Source organism: Chionomys nivalis, chromosome 1 (genome assembly GCF_950005125.1).
Source record: "Chionomys nivalis chromosome 1, mChiNiv1.1, whole genome shotgun sequence".
NCBI classification, from domain to species: domain Eukaryota; kingdom Metazoa; phylum Chordata; class Mammalia; order Rodentia; family Cricetidae; genus Chionomys; species Chionomys nivalis.
Window position 1 is genome coordinate 186,610,364 of NC_080086.1, and position 18,528 is coordinate 186,628,891.

An 18,528-nucleotide genomic window follows, 5' to 3' on the forward strand; every position below is an offset into this window, starting at 1 on the left:
GGTCTCTTTTTAGGTGTCCAAACAACAGAACTTAAGTTTATTAAAAGTGGAACCAAGTGTCACATTTCTTCTGAATATTAAATGTGGCTATCTCTCCTCTTCTCAGAAATTAATACCTACATGCAGTGTACTTATTCATTTGGTCATAAGAAATGTGCCCCAAATATGAAATTTTGAATGAATCAACTTACTTATGAAAACCTTCTGGGAAAAGTATTTTAAATGATGTACAATGTAAACATATGTGAATGCATGTTTATGTATGTGACACTTCCTTTGTTAATGTGTACATGCTCGCACACATGTATCTGGAGTTTGAGTCTTTTAAGAAGCTTTAAGTTCATAAAAGGCTCTCATACTTTGCTATTATTAGAATCTGATACATGGGGTTCTTAAATGCTGCTTTCCACTTTTAAGAACCTTTGGCTTTTCCAGACTCAAGTTACCTTATTATATAATTTATTGAAAGCCAATAATTACTAAGACATGTGGTGGGCGCTTATCACGAGTAACATCATATGACTGACTCTATGTATAAGCTAGAATAGGGCAAATGGTACAATTAGAGGCAAGTTCTTTGGTGCATAACAATAGAAGCCTTAGTGACACTGTAAGATTAAGAAAAGGCTAAAACATCTTTAAAACTACTCATTACCACCAGTCAAGATGTGCATATTTGACCTTTATGGTAATCAGAAGCATCTCCGCTTATGCAGGAGGTGGCTAAATGATCGTCACTTTCGACACAGTTTTCCTTGAAGTGACCTAAGGTTAACGGCTTGATCCTGAAGCTGACACAGACATTGAATCAACTCATCAGCGGTCACTGTGAAAGGCCACCGTCTTCATCACCTAGGTTACAGTGACAGGAGAGAATGCTGCATGTTTTTCTCAGCAAAAGACAGAGGAACTTAAATGCTGTCTGCCCTGTACTTTTCAAAGGTTGCAAAATAAACCAGAAACCTTCCCTGAAGTGCAGGTTCACCCTGTGTTGTAATAATAGTGCAACCTGCGTCAAAAATAATTGCGCAGTTTATTGCCTTGTTGTCTAACTAGATTAAAGCCTCATCCTAGATCCAGAAATCTCAGGTTGATTTTTTTCTCTTTCCCTGGGATTGCCATTATCCTCAGTCTTTTTTATTTGAATTTATGAACAGTTGCAGTAAAGAATCGCAAAGCTAAATTGGTATTTTCAAATATCATAACATTAACACTACAATGAGAGCTAACATTGCAACTCTAGCTCCTGAAAAATTAATTTTTATCATATGGATTAAATGTAAATGTTTCCACAATGTCCCTACCTATAGTGCTTCAGCTGAAGATGCAGAAATCTATAGAGCAAGTATCATTAGGCATAAATAATGGACATAAAACATCAAATGAAACTAATTTTTGTGTTGAAGAGTTCAACAGTCTCTTTTTCCCATAGTAAAACTTCACAAGAGATAATCACAAAAAAATCACGCCATATATGTTATTGTCCAGATGATTTAGAGCATGATGATGCATCATATACAGGAAGAATAATTTAACAGTCATGAAAATAATAGCAAGGGGGTGGCAAATTTTTTATAGGTAGCCAAAGTAAGAATGATTTTAAGTCCCAAAGGCAAAATTCACCAAATATCCGTGACTTGGTTGTCACTTAAATGTGGTCATCCATAATTCCCCTTAATATATACATTAACCTGTATGTACCTAGAAAACAAGGTAATGTCCTGCATTTCAGTCCTTGCTCTTGCTGAGAAACCTGGAGAGTGCTTCAGGATTCATTATGACATGTGGAATATATAAGCAATAAGGCCTGACAGGAAGTGTGGTTATCACAAGATAATCACACCCCTGGGTCATTACAAAGCACAAGGAACAGTGGCACCCCTTTCATTCCCCCTGGGGTGTGATTACTGAGTAATAAGCACACTTTATGCCATTACCTTAGTGCTTTTCTCAAAAGTCTTTGTAGGGAAGAAAAACTGCATGTTTTCATTGCTTAAAGAAGACAAAGTTGGCAGTTTACAGTATTAATGCTGGCTCATCCAAGCCAGTCAGTTTATCCATACTACACTGCTCTTTAAGAGCTCCTGCCAAGGTCAATCAGAATTCATGACCATAAAACAGAATCTGCTCTGTATTTGTGTATTCACAAGTATTGCTACTTCCTCAAAAAGTCCAATACCTAGAAACGTCATGTGGAGGAAATCATTGCCTCAAATGCTAGTACTTTTCTCCAAAGTTGCAAATTCAGGTTTATAGAGTGGATTGAGAAGAGGCAATAGAAAGTAGCTGATAGACCAAGTACGGGTCATCATGGTACTCACAAGGCTCTTCTCTTTGCTCTGCTTAGCTCCAGCTCCAAATGAGGAGACAACTCAATTTAAAGTGCTCAATCAGATACGGAACCCCACTGCTGTCACTCAAATTATAGCCTAAGGCTCCCTGTTATGATCTCACAACTTTTCATTCTACATAATAAGTTTTTGGTTGCTCAACGGTAGTCTTGTCCCTTTATCCAATATTATGCCATTTTGAGGCAGATAAAACAACCACCGATGAGTCTGTCTTATCTGGAATGTAAACTACCAACTTTACAACAATATTATCTTTGCATAAATTTGGAATATTTACTTCCATAAAATTCTGTATAGGTAATAGGTAGCTGCTATTATTCCGATGATACAGGAGAACAAGACATGCTACTGTAAAATTATGCAGCTTATTCCAATGGTTCTACCCTGATTCCAATGTTGCACTGTGATTTTATTTAGTCCTCATGTTGCAGTGACAAGAACAGCAAACAGATGTATCCTAAGTGCAAAGATTCTGTTGGCTCAGTTTCAGAGGGTATGCACTGCAGAAAAGATTTGGTGTTTATAGTGGCTCCACCTATACCAGCATACCTCTGTGATGGCTTCCTTAGCAGGTTCTGATGGCAATGCAAAAGGCACACCTTGGAACCTGAGGCAGGGATAACCTAAAAGCCTGTCCCAAGATCTGTGAGAATAGCTTTTTTGTGTATTTGCATGAAATGCCATATGACAATTAATTTCAGGCAGTTTCATGCTTAGTCATTAGACTCTTAGTAGTCTTAAGGCATGTTGCTAATGCTAACAGGTGACAATATAAATTTTTGTCAAGAATGACCTGACTTGACATCTATCTATCACCACTCTATTCTTCACTGGAGGCATTCTCTATGTTGGTTGATGAATGAGAACCCTGAGTTTTATTTCAGGATTAGTAAATATAATCTTGAAATATGTTTAGGACAGATGATGACAGGACAGAGAGTTTTGAAGTCCCAAAATGGAATATGGAGTTCCATGGGTTACCACTAATGCAACTGAGAGATAAAATAATTGTAGGGGACTTTCAATTCTATCTCCATATGGACTTTGAAAGGAGCCCATGCTAATGTAGATGCTCATCAGCACTTAGCTCTATTTCCATGAAGGAAATGTCCACATAGTTTTTATTAACTTATAAGAGGATGACATCTCATACCATGATCCGTCTTCACTTATTCTCAAAAGGGAAATTTGTCTGCCTATTTTGGAGAAGTGGTTGTCTGTGCTTCTGTGTAAAATTATAGCAATAATTCACTGAAACTTTGTGACCTGGTAATTTTGGCACTGTGTGTGCTGTAGATGTCTTGGAGGAGGGAATGTATAATGTTGCTTTCTACCTGACATCAAAGCAGCTATTCCTAACCCCAGCACCCATCACCACCACTAGCATAGACCACTGTCCATTAAACAGAAAACCAGGAACCTCCAGTAACCCAATTATATCTACAGCTAGGGGACCCTAGATGTGCATTCACTCAGTCAACTTGTCTTCAGTCTAGGTTTTTCATGTTATGTCATTTTGGGTGCCTCTGTTGTCTTTTGGAACTTATTCCTGTGCTGAGTCAGAATCTGCCTCCTGGAAGAAACTGGGACTAGTAAGACCCTTTGAGTGAACAAAACTCATAAGGTTCAGGAAGTTCCTGAGGTTTGCAAGATTTATAGTCTTCTTCCCAAGGCTATAAAAGCAGTAATGACTGCTGGTGTAGCTGTCTGCAAACCCTGCAAGCTGTCCAGGAATGGCTCTGCCTTGAGTCAGAACTCTGTTGGAATGGGTTATTTGTGATGCAGTTGGCTTTAAGACACCCATTCTCCTGTGAGTAACCCCTTGCCTCTGCTCATTTAAGCTATCCCAAAGAGCTCCATATTTTACTAAGATAAAAATGGATGAAGCTTTTTCTTTGGTCTGCTACTGGTGCCCCCCAAGTGAAGAGGACCTGGGTCATATATCCCCAATAAATGCCACACAAAGGAATAGAAATGTTTTTTTTCATAATGATAAGGGGACTTATGGCATAAGGAAACAAAATATGCATTAATATGTTTCTGATGATGTGATTTTAAACATGGTACCAGAAGTGTCAAGAGCTTTTGATCACTAAATGACACTAAATGGCTCATGTTTCTGATGGGAATATGCAAATGATAGATGGTACATAAAAAAAACGTGGATGTATACATTGTGAATTTGGATACACTGATTTTTCCCCCTGTTTTATATACGCTAGTTTATTCACTTGAATTTTGGAATTATCTTTTTATAGCTACATAAAGCCTGCTCCCGTACTGCATACTGGATTATTTTGTGGAGCCGCAGAACCAGTCATTATTCTGTTTTTTTATCACACATTAAATTCAAAATGCAACTTGAAAAGGAAAATTATCTGACTAATTTAGAACTGTTATGAGAGCTGAGAACAGACTTCAGCTGTTTGGGGTAGAAAACGTCACAGGTATAAAGTGCAAGTCACCCCTCAGGTCCCATTGCCTTTTCTGCTATTCAGGTTCATGCCGGGTTGTTTCAAATTTTAGTGTTTGCAACTCACTGAAATCTCCCCTCACGCTCTAACAAGGCTGGCTCTCACATCCAGGTCTCAGTTCAAATAACACTTCCTCCTCCTTGAGTCCTTCCTGATTTGTAATCTGTCACCCTGCCAGCCTCTTTTACTTCCCTTACATTACTGAATACTCTCTTTTTTAATTATCAGCAATATGTCTATAGTCCATATCAGTCATTTATTAGGACCCAGGCTTTGAAATGTGAGACCAAACTGCTTTGTCTACTCCTCCTTCCTCTGCCTAATACAATGCTGACACACAGTAGATGATATTTTATGATACATATCTTTGTGGAATGAGTGAATGAGTGTATTGATTTAAGGCAAAGAAGACAGAAAGCAATGTAAAGAGAGTATGACTTAATCAAAAACTGGAAAGCACGAATAATTCTGTGAGCTGCGGTGTGCAGTCTGTGTGAGAAGGGAGAGTTTGAAATGAGAACATGGTGCTAGGCTGTGGGGGGTTCGAACCTCTAGAGTAGGTGATTTTACTTTCGCCCGGAGGTAAGGGGAATGCTTCTAACAAGGTTGACATAATAACATACTATTTTAAGAAAATTAAGTGGGAATAACACAAAAAAATTAGGGTGAGGGTTGGGGAGCTCAAACAGAAGCAGGCATCAGCTGGGAATAATAGCAGCGATGGTATTGCTGGGATAGAATACTGCGGAGTGTCAGTCATCCCACCAGGAAGGAGACTCAGCTTGGAAACACCGCAGTAGTTCCGTCTTCTTTAGCAGGGCCCTTTCAACTGTCTTACCTAATCAAACAATAGTATTGATGAACTGGAGAATAATTTTCTGTCTCTTTAGCGCCATTTTTCTTTCATTATTATTTACAAATACCTTCCTTCTGAATTATTTTTCCAGGTAAAATCGTTTTATCCGCAGGAGCCTGATATATCCCAAATTATGTGTGAAGTCAGTTACATAAGGGTAAATCATTCCCCTGTTTTAAAATGGGGGAGGTTATTTACTAAATAGACCTAGAAAAGGGTTAGCATTGCTTTGAATGAGGAGGCATCCTGCGGACTTAATTTTCCTGTAGGCATGTGTGGACATCCAGGCATCATGCTATTTTAATTCATCATTTGATTTAAAATAGAGACTCACGGTCCTGGGACCTCTGATCTTTCAACCCACAGAGATTTGTGGTTCCCTGTTTGTTGGGCTCAGTTTTGCTCCTGTAGTTTGCCTATGGAAGGTTAAAAGCTGGGGTCAGCCCGGGCCGCCAGCGCAGGACTTGTCTTGTGGAGATTACTCCTAACCCATCTGTTTCCTCGGTCCCTGAAAAAAAATTCCCAAACCATTCAATTGACCCCAGCATTTCTAGGCCAGTCTTTTTATTTATTTATTTTTGCACTTTGAATATCTGCCGCGATTTTCAAGGACTGTTCCGTATTCATTCTGTCCAGTGAGTTCCTAACCCTGGCAGGACTCAGCTCTCTGATGCTGAGAACCTTGCAGTTGCTGTAGGGAAACCAAACAGTCCTGACATTGCTCCTTTCCAGGTTTCACTTACAGTTCATTTCAGTGGGTGACAATTAGAAGAAACAAGGAAGGTCTTTGTTTGGTTTTGCCAGACTCATTTCAAGGAACACTACACGCAGCCTGTTCACTTGTTGGGTTAAAGAAAATGTTTCCACTCCTCTTACAGCTTCATCGTAATGGAAAATCTCTCCGGGTGCCAAAACCACCAGCAATATGCAAACGCCAAAGACTTGGCACTCGACTTGTGTACATTTCTCTCACTTGAGTAGATCAGCCATGAGTTAAAGTGTCATGGGCCTCTGGAAATGGGACAGGATCAGTCAACCTCACTTTGCCCCCAGAACTCTCTCTTGACAAGCAAAGGGAAGTTTCCCGAATTGCAAGGCGAACAGTTTCACGCAGGAACTCAGGCAATGGTTGCAGAATTTGGTCCCCTTTGCTCGGAAGCTCGCAATGCCAACAGTTTGTGATGGTTATTAAAGATAACTTGGAAAGTAAAAACGACCAAGAATGCCGTTGTGGCTTCTAATGCTGTTTTGACATCGCTTACTAGAACTTTCTATGAGGTCGGTTCAGAGATATTATTACTGGTGCGTAGTATTGTTAGCTAAATTACAGTATACCTCTCATTCAATTTCACACTGGGGAAAATTGAAAACTTCTAACAGACAAGGAAATTATTATGTAAGAACTTACATGGCACAAAGAAATCCAAGAAATAAACGATTCATCTTGGGTATTCTGAAAGACACATTATTATTAGTCTAATACATAAATAACAGGAATGCATTATTCTCTATCTATAAGTAACTTCATCTGGATAAATCAGCCACTGGGATCATATTTATAAATTCATGGACATAATGTAATTATGAAATATTCATTAAGATTTCCTTGTATAAAGGTGTAGAAATTTGCTCCACACTTGAAGTTTAAGGAAAAACCCCCAGTTCAATGAAAGGCTTGGCTTTTCCTTTTATAGGATTTGCAGTACGTATCGGTGGGTATAGTTCACATTAGCATCTGGTGACACTGCTTTGTCTGTAAACATCTCTAGCTGTCAACAGAATGTCCTGAGGCAATTGCATCCTGATTCTATAGCTATCTTCTCTCCTTTTAGAATACACGAGGGCCTCATTTTCCATTAGCAAAGCATGAAATCAAGTAAGAATGCCACGCAGACGTGTGCAAACAAGTAGCAGTTTTTCAGCCTCAGAATGCTTCATAAAGTAACAGATAAATTAAATTTCCTTGTTCAAGCAGGAGCGAGGAAATCAAGAGATTTTATTTTAAAAATAAGATTTTCTTCACAGAACTAAAAGGGTTGTAAAATTCAAGCCAGTTTGTTCACCACTTTGCATGTCTGACTGGACCATTTTTCTGTGCCTTACAGTGGAATCGCTTTCTAAGAGGAGTGAGGAGAGATCACAGGTACTATAAAATCATCATCATCAGTATTTGGAAATTATCAGATTAACAAGGTGGTAAAGAGGCTAGGACTTGAATCCAACTGCATCAGCTCTCATTCAAAACTGTGTGGAGAATGGATGTAGAAACCAAGCGTTCATTTATTCATTGTTTGGGTACAGTGGGATAGGCAGTCAAAAGTAAACAGGAATCCTGAAAAAAAAAATGACGTTATAAAATATACTAAATGATGCCTTGAAGATATCCCTCCCCTCTCTGGAACACGTCTGAGTCTGACTGTTTGAAATTATCAATTCCATGATGCCCTTAGAAGGGGCTAGCGCTGGCATGTATTTAAAGTGCGTTCAAGACACAAGTCTCTCCTGCTGGAGGACCTGCAGAAAGTTCCATTTAACATCCGTAAGATGACTGAAACGCTTAAGTTATCATTCTCTAGATGAGTGTCACATTTCTACAATCTCAATGTATTTTTAAACATTCTTGTTACATAATGTACAATTTACTTAGCACGCGGAATTCATATGCCTGGCTGTAAAATAACTTGTTGTAATTTAAGCAAATATATTTTAAATAAAGGGTAGCTAAGACTGCTAATCTATGTTGCATTGCATGCTGGGAAAGCTTTCAGAAAAATGGGTTTCCCAGGCAGCCAAAGACCATAGAGTTTCCCGTTAAGAAATACCATAAGCTATGATTCCCTTCCGTGTATCTCAATGTAGCTGACTGACAAATTTCACCAATTATGTGATGTTATGAAAGAATTAGAGCAAAAATAAAGATGAAGAAGAAAAAGAAATCTTTATTCTTTTTCCTATTTCGTTTCCAAGTGATAACACTCAATGTGATAGTCATGCGTCACACATTCAATTCAACAAAAAGAGATTTGGTAAGTTAAAATTGACATTTAATATACTACATATGTTTAAGGGATGTAATTTGATAAGACTAAATGGTGTGTGCATAGGTGAAGTCACCATCATAACCAAGAAAATGAAAATAGTACCACTCTACATCGTGCCTTGCATTGCTTTTAAATCCATCTCTCCCAGCCCCCCATGTGGAACTATCCTTTCCCTAGGTATAAAAATGGAGCAAAATTACACACAAACATGTTAGTACGTGATACAAAGGAAATGCTTGAACAGGTACTGGCTTTTGTTGCACATATCTAGAATTTTACATAAATAGACTCATCTACTTTCCAGGCTTTTGTTGCTGTTGTTCACTTCCTTTTTCTCAAGCAATTATGCTGAAGTTCACAGCAATATTTAACTCTTTTTATTATATGGAATTTCATTTTATGAATGTACTCCATTTTGTTTATTGGTCACCTGCTGATAGACATTTGTGTTGCCAAGTAAAGCACAGTGAACATTCATGTTTAACTCTTGATAGAACACGCACTGCTATTTCCTTTGGGTAGTTGCCCAAACATAGAATATCTGAGTTACTTAGTAGCAGCATATTTTATTGGTTGAAGTAGATATCAAACTACTTTCCAAAATAATTGATCTTTACACTTTACAACTATTCTGGAGACCTGAGGGAGATTCAGTCCACATGTATTTTCACCCATGCTTGATGTCACCAGCATCTTTTATCATCATTTTAATAGGTGGATGATGTCTGAATATCTTATTATATTGTTAATTGGCAATTTGTTAATAATAAATTAGGTTTAGTAATTTTCATGCATAGGGTTGCTTATTTTGATAATCTTTTACATATTCAGGATATAAGTTTCTTAATTAGAGGTTGGACATATAAGTACTTTTAAGTGTTTGGGGATAGAGAAAAGCTTAGTCCCAAAGTGCTAGAGTATAGGGCTACTTACGACTGATTCATCTCTGGCACATAGTACATTTCATTCTTTTTATTTAAAGAACCCTATAACTGAGCCAATAGCATCCCTTGCTCCCATGCCCTGTAAGAGGCCTAAAACGGTACATGGTAGTTTCTTCAACTTTAATTTTGTTCTTCTGTGATTCACTTTTCTCCCACCAAGTGTTGACTATGCTTCTACTGAAAGTTCCATGAAATTGGAACTGTTCAACATCAATCTCACTTACTAGAGCTTGGCTCTAGGAAGCACTCAACAAAGATGCAGTGATTGAGATGAAATGTACTCTCCCTGTTCAGTCACGATGTGCATTGCAAAGCTCAACCATCACAATTTCCCACTTCTTCCGCTAGGCAGCAGTAAGCAGTGTCATTCCTTGCCAGAGAGATGGGCATAGAAAAGGGACCTGGAGTAATATTTCATTTGCATTTTAACAAATAAAGTTTGCCTGAAGATCAGAAAGTAAAACAGCCACCCTGCTCAGCCTTACAGACCAGACAGTGGTGACACACACCTCTAATCCCAGTAGCCACACTAGTTTGCCATAGAAACTAAGTGGTAGTGGTACATGTCTTTAATCCTAGCATCAGAGAGAAATATAAGACAGAAGGAGACAGACTTTACACATAGTCTCATTCTGAGGATTCCTGGATGAAGAATCACCATTTCGGACTGAGTAGATGTAAGAGCCAGTGGCTGGCTGTTTTGTTTTTCTGACTTTCAGGTTGAACTCCAATACCTGCCTCTGGATTTTTATTAATGGTACTACAGGGACCCTTACTAATACTGTCAGTAAAGAAAGGTCAGATTGTCTCTGAAATGAGTGCACAAAGAGAAAATAAAACACTACAAACACATATTATTATGAATTCCAGAAGTCATCTCAGCCATTCCATTTTACTTCTGGTAATGTGGGGCAGATGTGCCCACCTGTGAGGTGCACGCTTGTCATAAGAAAACTTCATATCCATGTGTACTCGGTACATGAGTAAATAAAAACACAGCTTTAATTCGTGCAAATGGAAACGTGGCCTCAGAAAGATCAGATGCCCTGACCAGTTAATGTGCACTGCATTTGTATATCCAGCCACACTGATGATAGTCCTAGAATCCTCACTGAGCCCATGTAGGCCCTGGTAATGGAAAGAAGATGTAGACACAGTTGTTGCTCATTGGAATTCAAGTGTATCTTCATGAACTACCAGTCCCTTGAGTGGATGAGTTTGCCTGGAATCCTGTGCTTTAAGAACTGGTGTGTCTTGGCATATTACACTTCTCTCCTCCAAAGCAAAAGATGGAGCTTTTATTTCCCAGATATATACATCCTGCTTCTTTTCGCTAGTGATGAGCAATCTCAAGACAGTGTCAAATAACAAGAATGCAGCTCCATTGTGATCTTGTTACTGGATAACAGAACAAAGTCTTGGTGGCGGTGTGATCATTGCCTTTGCATTCACATGGGGTCATACTCGCTCTAATCATTCCTTTGCAGAAGGCCGGATCTGAAGTACGGAACACTCTCATTACTACCAAGACCAGCCTCGTTCCATGAACGTCCACTGACACATTTCTAAACAGTGACTGTTCTTCTCCCTCCAGGTAGGATGTCATCAGCAAAAGAAAGCAACTGCACTTCCCGAAACTCCAATCCAAGGAGCTCGGAGTATCCCTCAGGATCTTCTCTAACTCAAATGTAGACAACAAACTCAGCTTCCACACTTTCTCATGCTTCAGTTCAGCCTTCCTCCTTCTGACCACAGGGATTTCAAACAGACATTCTCTCTGATTTATTTTGTGCTTAAAAACAATATTTATTGTGACTACATGAGACATACTCATATTTGCTGCGTCCCCATGCCAAATTCAATGAAAATTAACAATTAACATAAGGCTAGATAATTGGAACCCAAGCATAGTCCCTTATCATTCAAGCATAAAATTTCAATTTTAAAGAGGAAGACTTGTGGAGTTCTATTTTGGAAACGGGCATTTAAAAGGAGATTAGAATGCAGCATTTCAAATGTCCAAATAAATTCTGTTATTATTAAGAAGCCATTTTTAACATTTTATGCAGTGTGTGTGTGTGTGTGTGTGTGTGTGTGTGAGAGAGAGAGAGAGAGAGAGAGAGAGAGAGAGAGAGAGAGAGAGAGAGAGAGTGAGTGTATCTTTTCAAGTAATGGGAATTAGAAATATTTCATTTTCACCTTATAGTTTCTAATATTGCAACACTTTTTTTCCTTTCTAGAACTAGAACAAATCAAAATAATCAGTTTTACAGTTTAAACCATTTTCTCTGAAAATTAGTGATATAGCCTTTCAAATTGCTCAGAGTGAAGTAATCCCAGCTAGAGAATCTTGTCTTTGCTTTGTGGGTTGTGCAAACAGTTCTGAGGCAAAACTGTGTCCCCACATCACTGCCTTTTCACAGATGCCTTAATGATCGCCTTGCAAACTTGATTGTTATCGTCATTCCCAGGAAGAAGGATGACATTTTATCAATATCCCAGCATTTTCAAGGAGCATAGGAAATAACAGTATGCCACTTTTGAGGATTTTTATGAAGCAGAGAATTAAACTGGCAATTAACCCATCAGCGGGGCAAGCAGATGTGGGTATTAGAAGTGGGTCCAGTCAACCCAGCCTGAGTATTCATTAGCAGTTGTATGTGGGCTGCTGTACACAGATTTTCATAATTCACCATTTCAAGGCTATCCATTTTTTCCTACATTCTAAAATCTCATAGCAGAATTTTTATTATATGCAAATAAACAGCATTGGATTAGGTCCTGCGGCAACTTCACTTGGATGTTCAGAGGAATGGCAATCGGAAGGAAGTGCATCTCGTGACTGAAGTGTGTTTTCCCTTGAGGGATACCACCATTTGATTTTGACATTTATTTGTCCTATTTTTATAAAGGACAAACCCACAATTACACTTTTCTTAGACTGTACATTGGGCATTGTGTCAGGAAAAAAAAAATCAAACCAAAAATAGTGCTTTTGTACACAAACAAGGTCCAAAGTGAGTTTATTAGACACATTCCTGGTTAAAATCATAGTGCACTAAGAAGTATTATTTCGCTAAAAATACAGTGTTGATGTTATAATTAAGACAGCCATGAAAAATCAAGCTGAAGAAATGGGGTTGCATGAATATCCCTGCATAATGTCCACCTGAGTTTCAGGAACAAACAAAATCAAACAAAGTATGGGTTCGGTACTAGATTAATTATTTAGTTGTTGTTTGTCATATAATTTTTAAAATCCTGAAACAAAGATGTTGTTTGACAATTAATTTGATTACTATAACATTAAATAAATATTTGTCAAATAAATTTCAATGCATATTAAATGTTTTTGCAATCTATTTTAAACTTGAAATTATCATTTTGACAGTCATGAAATAATCTTCAACCCTATGAATCGTTGCCCTTACCTTTTTTGTAATTAAGCTTGATCATATTAAATGCAACAACAAAATGTATTTCATCAAAATACAAACTTTACAAATGATTATATTAAGCAAGAAATACATGACAAGAGACTGAGACTAGCCAATGACAGCTATAATTTCTTCATAAGAATGGAGAATGCTTTATTGCCTAATTGTTCTTCTGTTAGCAATTATAAACAATTCATTGAACTTAACAAATTGAAACTTGCTTAGAAATATTCTAAAATTTATGTCCTCCCAAATACATGATTTCCCATATAGCATCTACTTTTGAGAAGAGCCTGAGTTACAGGAGGAACACGCTAATAGTAAGACATAGGAGGCTGAGGCAGGAGGGTAGCTGAGCATCTGTCAGAACAAGAATGGAGATAGGGAAGGAGAGGAAAAGAAAAAAGAAAGAAGGAGGAAAGGAGAGAAAAGGAGGGAGAGTAGGGGGACAGTCACAATGTATCTTGGTTGTTTAGTATGAAAATAAAATTAAAATCAGGGTTTGGAAAGTTGGTTCTGTGGTTAGGGGTGCTTGCTACATTCCTATAGGACTGGAGTTCAGTTCCCATCATCCACACCAGTGGTTTATCACCTGTGCAGTTCCAGGTCAGGAGTCCCTGGTCTGTGACACCAGGACTCGGGAGAGCCAGAGGCCAGTGACCTCTGATTTCTAAGCCAGCCAGGGCAAGCGTACTAAGAGAAGGGACCGGCATATGAGGTGGGAGTTGGGGGAAGAGCCCAGATTATGCACAAACCACACCCAAACACCTTTTTTCACTTTCCCTGGCTTTATTAAGCTAGGAAGGAAAGTAACCATGGCTGCTTTCTGGCTCAGCAAGAAAAACAACAGGAAATGATCTTATAGGTGTGGTTTTTAAGAGGAAAGAACCGGGAGTTCTGTGTTAGAATGGTATGCTATTTAATAAATATGTTATGCAGTGGTATGTTTTGATTGGGCATGTTACTTAGGTGAACCAAAGAGGGCTTTTGATGGTTGGGTGTCAATACTTTGGTAGCTGGACCTTGGTGGTTAGCCTCAGGAGAAGGAAGTGACCAAATAAGGGAATAGGCCTTAGTGGCTAACTTTCAGAATGGAATCTCATGGATTTTAGCAAGGCAGAGGGAATAGAGGAAGGGCAAGGCCTGCCAGGTTCATGTCTGCCATGCTCTGGCTGGCTAGAGCCCTTTTAAGTAAGACCCTATCTCAAAGAAACAAACACATAAATAGACAGCCAAAATATTCCTCACTTCCATTAATATCTTCCTCTACTGGAGGAGAGAGCTACGGCCCCATGCCTTCAGCTCTGATGTTTGAATCCAAAGAAAGAATCCGATGATTGGCCCAGCTGTTGATAAATAAACACAAGAATGGATGTTCAGCCTGTTTGTGAGCTCACCTTGCTGGGCTGCCTATCCACAATCATGTTGGTCCCTCTGCTCTAAGAAAGCCTTTGTGTTTTGTTGTTTGCATGACCTGGTTCACACGGAGGTGTGACTAATTAGAAGTGGATGAGAAGAGAGCATGTAGTGGTGACATAAGGCTCAAGGGAAGCCTTGAAGCCTCCAAACTTTGCGAACCGGCAAGCACCACATAGACACCAGCCTCTGCCCATGTTTGTGTCTTAATGCCAGGAGATCTAACGGATGCCAGAGAGAGGGTGGGTGTCAAGAGGCAGCCTTATCCACGCTGCACAGTCAGTGGCTACACACAACTCCAGCTTCATCTCCCTGTGAAGATGAAAAGTTCTTCTGAGGAGAGAAAGAACTCTCACCCCTGCAGAGATTTGGAGTGTGGAGCTCAGTGATAAGCAGCCCGTGGCCTAAGGCCACTGCAACGCTTTTCAGGCACCAGGCTCATCAAATGCTTGACACAACCTTAGAAATAAAAGTAAGTGTCTTGAAAATTTATGATGGTATTATGAGTAGAATCCCATACGTCATCCTTTGGGGAAAGTGAGAAATACTGAGATATAGAGAAACCCTGGGAAAGTAGTGGGGTGAGCAATGGGGACAGGAAGTATTGTGGTAACAGGAAAGCATGCTTGTGGGCCTTTCTACACCGCCTTTCTCTTTGGGCCGTGGTACCTCTGATCAAGCTCATGTTAGTGAGCATGGGAAGCACCCACTAAACTGTGACTCCAGAAAACAGATGAAAACCACAGGTGCCCTCTTTTTCTGGCCATATAGTATCTGATATGTTTGCACAGCAGGCATGACATCACCTTAAGGAAATGCTGCATATTTCAGAATAGACCTGGTTGTAGCCCGTGTTAGACCCAGATGACTGGGTCCCCAGGCTTGAAGAAGGAAAGCTCACTGCACTGTGGCCCTGAGCAAACTTAATTTCAAATTGTGTGATGGATGCTATCACCGACAAACATTGCTGGGCAGTCATGTTCCATCTATGCACCCAACTGCATATTTCATCAAAGAATCAGAGAATACTCCATTAAAGAGGACACAGCCCACTCAAAAGCAAGTAGCATGCCTTAACTAATTAACAAAAGTTAACTTACTATTCAAGAAAGCATTAACTTTTGAGAACAGGCAGATAGATTCTTGCTGTCATGAATTTCATTCACTGAATCTCAAGAAAAAATTATCTGTCATATATATATGTGTGTGTGTGAGTGTGTGTGTATGTGTGTGTGTGTCTGTCTGTCTGTCTGTGTGCCTGTCTGTCTGTCTGTGTGTGTGTATGTAATTCTGGTGATTTAATTTTAGTAATGAGAGAATGTTTTCTTTCCCCACTGAAAACTTAGCACAGGAACATTGCTTTTTTTCCTTCCTATTTTTCTGTGGCTACATTATGTAATAATATAAGCATGTACAGAGAAATGAAGAGATTTGGCTAATCAAGTTTAAAACATTAAACATGAATGACTCTTCCCTCTTTAAGTCTTTAATAATAAAAACAGACCAAAGATATCAATTATTGGTTGTCCCTGAAAAGCTGTATGACTAAAAGATTGAAAGACTGTTAGGTACTACAAATGAGGACTTTGTAAAAGAGAGAGGAAAATTTATGTTGGATAATTAAATATTTGTGAAGCTCAAAAATATGGTAAGGATTGTGGAACATTTAAATGTGGTTTCTGTTCTTGTTTTTTCCACCACCTCCCTTCCTACTTTCAGCTTTTTGTTAACAGATCTGCTTAGCTCCTGAAGCTTTGAAAAAGAATTTAAAGCCCATAAATTTCACAAATCCTAAGCAGGAAGCATATATTAGTTCTTCAAAGCATATTGGTATTTTCTTAACTGTGGATTTTAGCTTTCATGTGATAAAACTTTAGCGATTTCCTTACCATGTCTTGTTAAGGCTTAAGTTCCTCATTTACATATTTGATGTCTCTCAGGAGACAGACAAGCTTCAAGTTAATTATCTATGTAGCTGTAAGAACTCTTGTTTCCTGGTTAAGAACTCTTCAAAAGAAAACTAATAGTTATTAAATGTTACACTGAGTCACCCAAAGTAATAATGGTACACAATGAGAGGCACTAAACAGGCACTTAAATTTAATAATAAAAAAATCCTCAACTTTTTGCAAGATAAATGAATATAAATCAATTAAATCTCTTGCACTAATTTTCAAGGAAAACAGAGAGCAGAAACCAAACAGCTGAAAACCTCTGTTCTAGAAAGTGATTAGGCACTGCTGGAGGTTTGTAGAAATTACAAAATTTGGAAAATAGACCCAGTGACCTCAGACTCATAACGGATCTGTAATGGAGGAAATACCATATGAGAAGAAACTCCGTTCTTTTCTTTAGAACAGTGGTTCTCAACATTTAAAATGCTGCGACCTTCAACATGGTTTCTTAGGCTGTGGTGACCACCAATCATAACATTATTTTTGTTGCTACTTTATAACTGTAATTTTTCTACTGTTATGAATCTTAATGTAAATATCTGATAGGCAGGGTAACTGGCATATGACCCCTGTGAAAGCGTTGTTCAACCTTCAAAATGGTCGTGACCCACAGGTTGAGAACTGCTGCTTTTGTGACCGAGTTATCATGTAGGATATATGTGTATGTGTGTATGCATAAATAATATATAACATGACATGAGGTATAAGTGTTCTTATGCTGGTGTTATATTAATAAATGTTTTATTTTCTATAAAGAGAAGTCAACATATGTAAAAAGAAATTATAATCTTTGATTGTAAATGTCTATTAAAGGTTTGTTTCTTAGAACAATGGGAAAGGGAGGAGAGGAGGCAGCCATAAAGTAGACTTGACTTGCAGTTGGGAAATTGGAGGCACAGCTATCAGGTGAGTTAATTAATCTGGGTATCATGCAGTAAATGAAAGTGTACCATCTATTTCACAGGGGTCCATTGTGTCTTGCATGTGAAGCAAATTTACCCTGTTTGATTAAGGATTACTGATTGCCTCCAATTTATTATATGTATCCTATAATTAAATCACAATGAGTGCAGATGAAATGGGGATGGTCTTCTCCACAAAGAAGACAACAAGCTCATTCTAGAAAGACCTTGGGGGTCATTCAAGAAGCAATTAAATGTTCTCTAGGGTGCTTTAAAAGGGAAAGAGCTGGACAGACTGAATGGCCGCTCCTTATAAACATCCTTTTCAATATTCTGCTCTTATCGAGGCAAGTGAAACCATGTCATAAAATAACTCATGGCTCTATCAGCAAGGAAAACAATGCTGTCTGTTCTTCTATGCTAAGGAAAACGTTGTTGAGAAAATAATCTGTTCTTAGAAAATAAAGAACAACATTTGCCAAACTGCAAAGTTTTGCCAGGATCTGTTTAAGGGAACATAAACAGATCAATAAATGACAGACTCTTGCAGAATCATTGACAATTGTTTTCTCCTGTATGCAAATAACAAATACTTTGCAAATTCTTCTCAGCAAGTGAGACAAGAAGAATCAAGATGGCTATCTGAGTTGGGCTCTGTTTTTATAAATGCTCTCATGAGTGGGCAGCATAAATGAAAAATCATACCAGACACCAGCTAAAACTGGCATGGCAGAAATCATTCAGTATTATGGCAACAAGGGAATAAAACTGAACTCAACTCCACTGAGTTTTTAAGTAATGGAAAAGTACTTAGGGGCCCACTCTAAAGAGAAAACATTTGCGATCTGAAGAGGCCATCTTGTGTTTTGTAGTTTGATCCTTTTGGAAGCAAGGCTTGGCCTTTGCTACAGAGACTGGTAGATGGGTCATGATTGGATTTCTGGAGGTGGGCTTCCATTTCAAAGGTGCAGAGAAAGAATTTATAATTACAGGTGCTTTGAAGTGGGTAGGATGAGGAGCTCACTAGTTATTGTCAGAAGTTTAAGGTTCAATCAAATTTTAGGCCCTTAGCTCCCTAATCAAGAATGAATGTAGCTTCACACAGAACTGGAACCAGTCTCAGGATGGAAAGATGACTCAGTGGCAAAGACC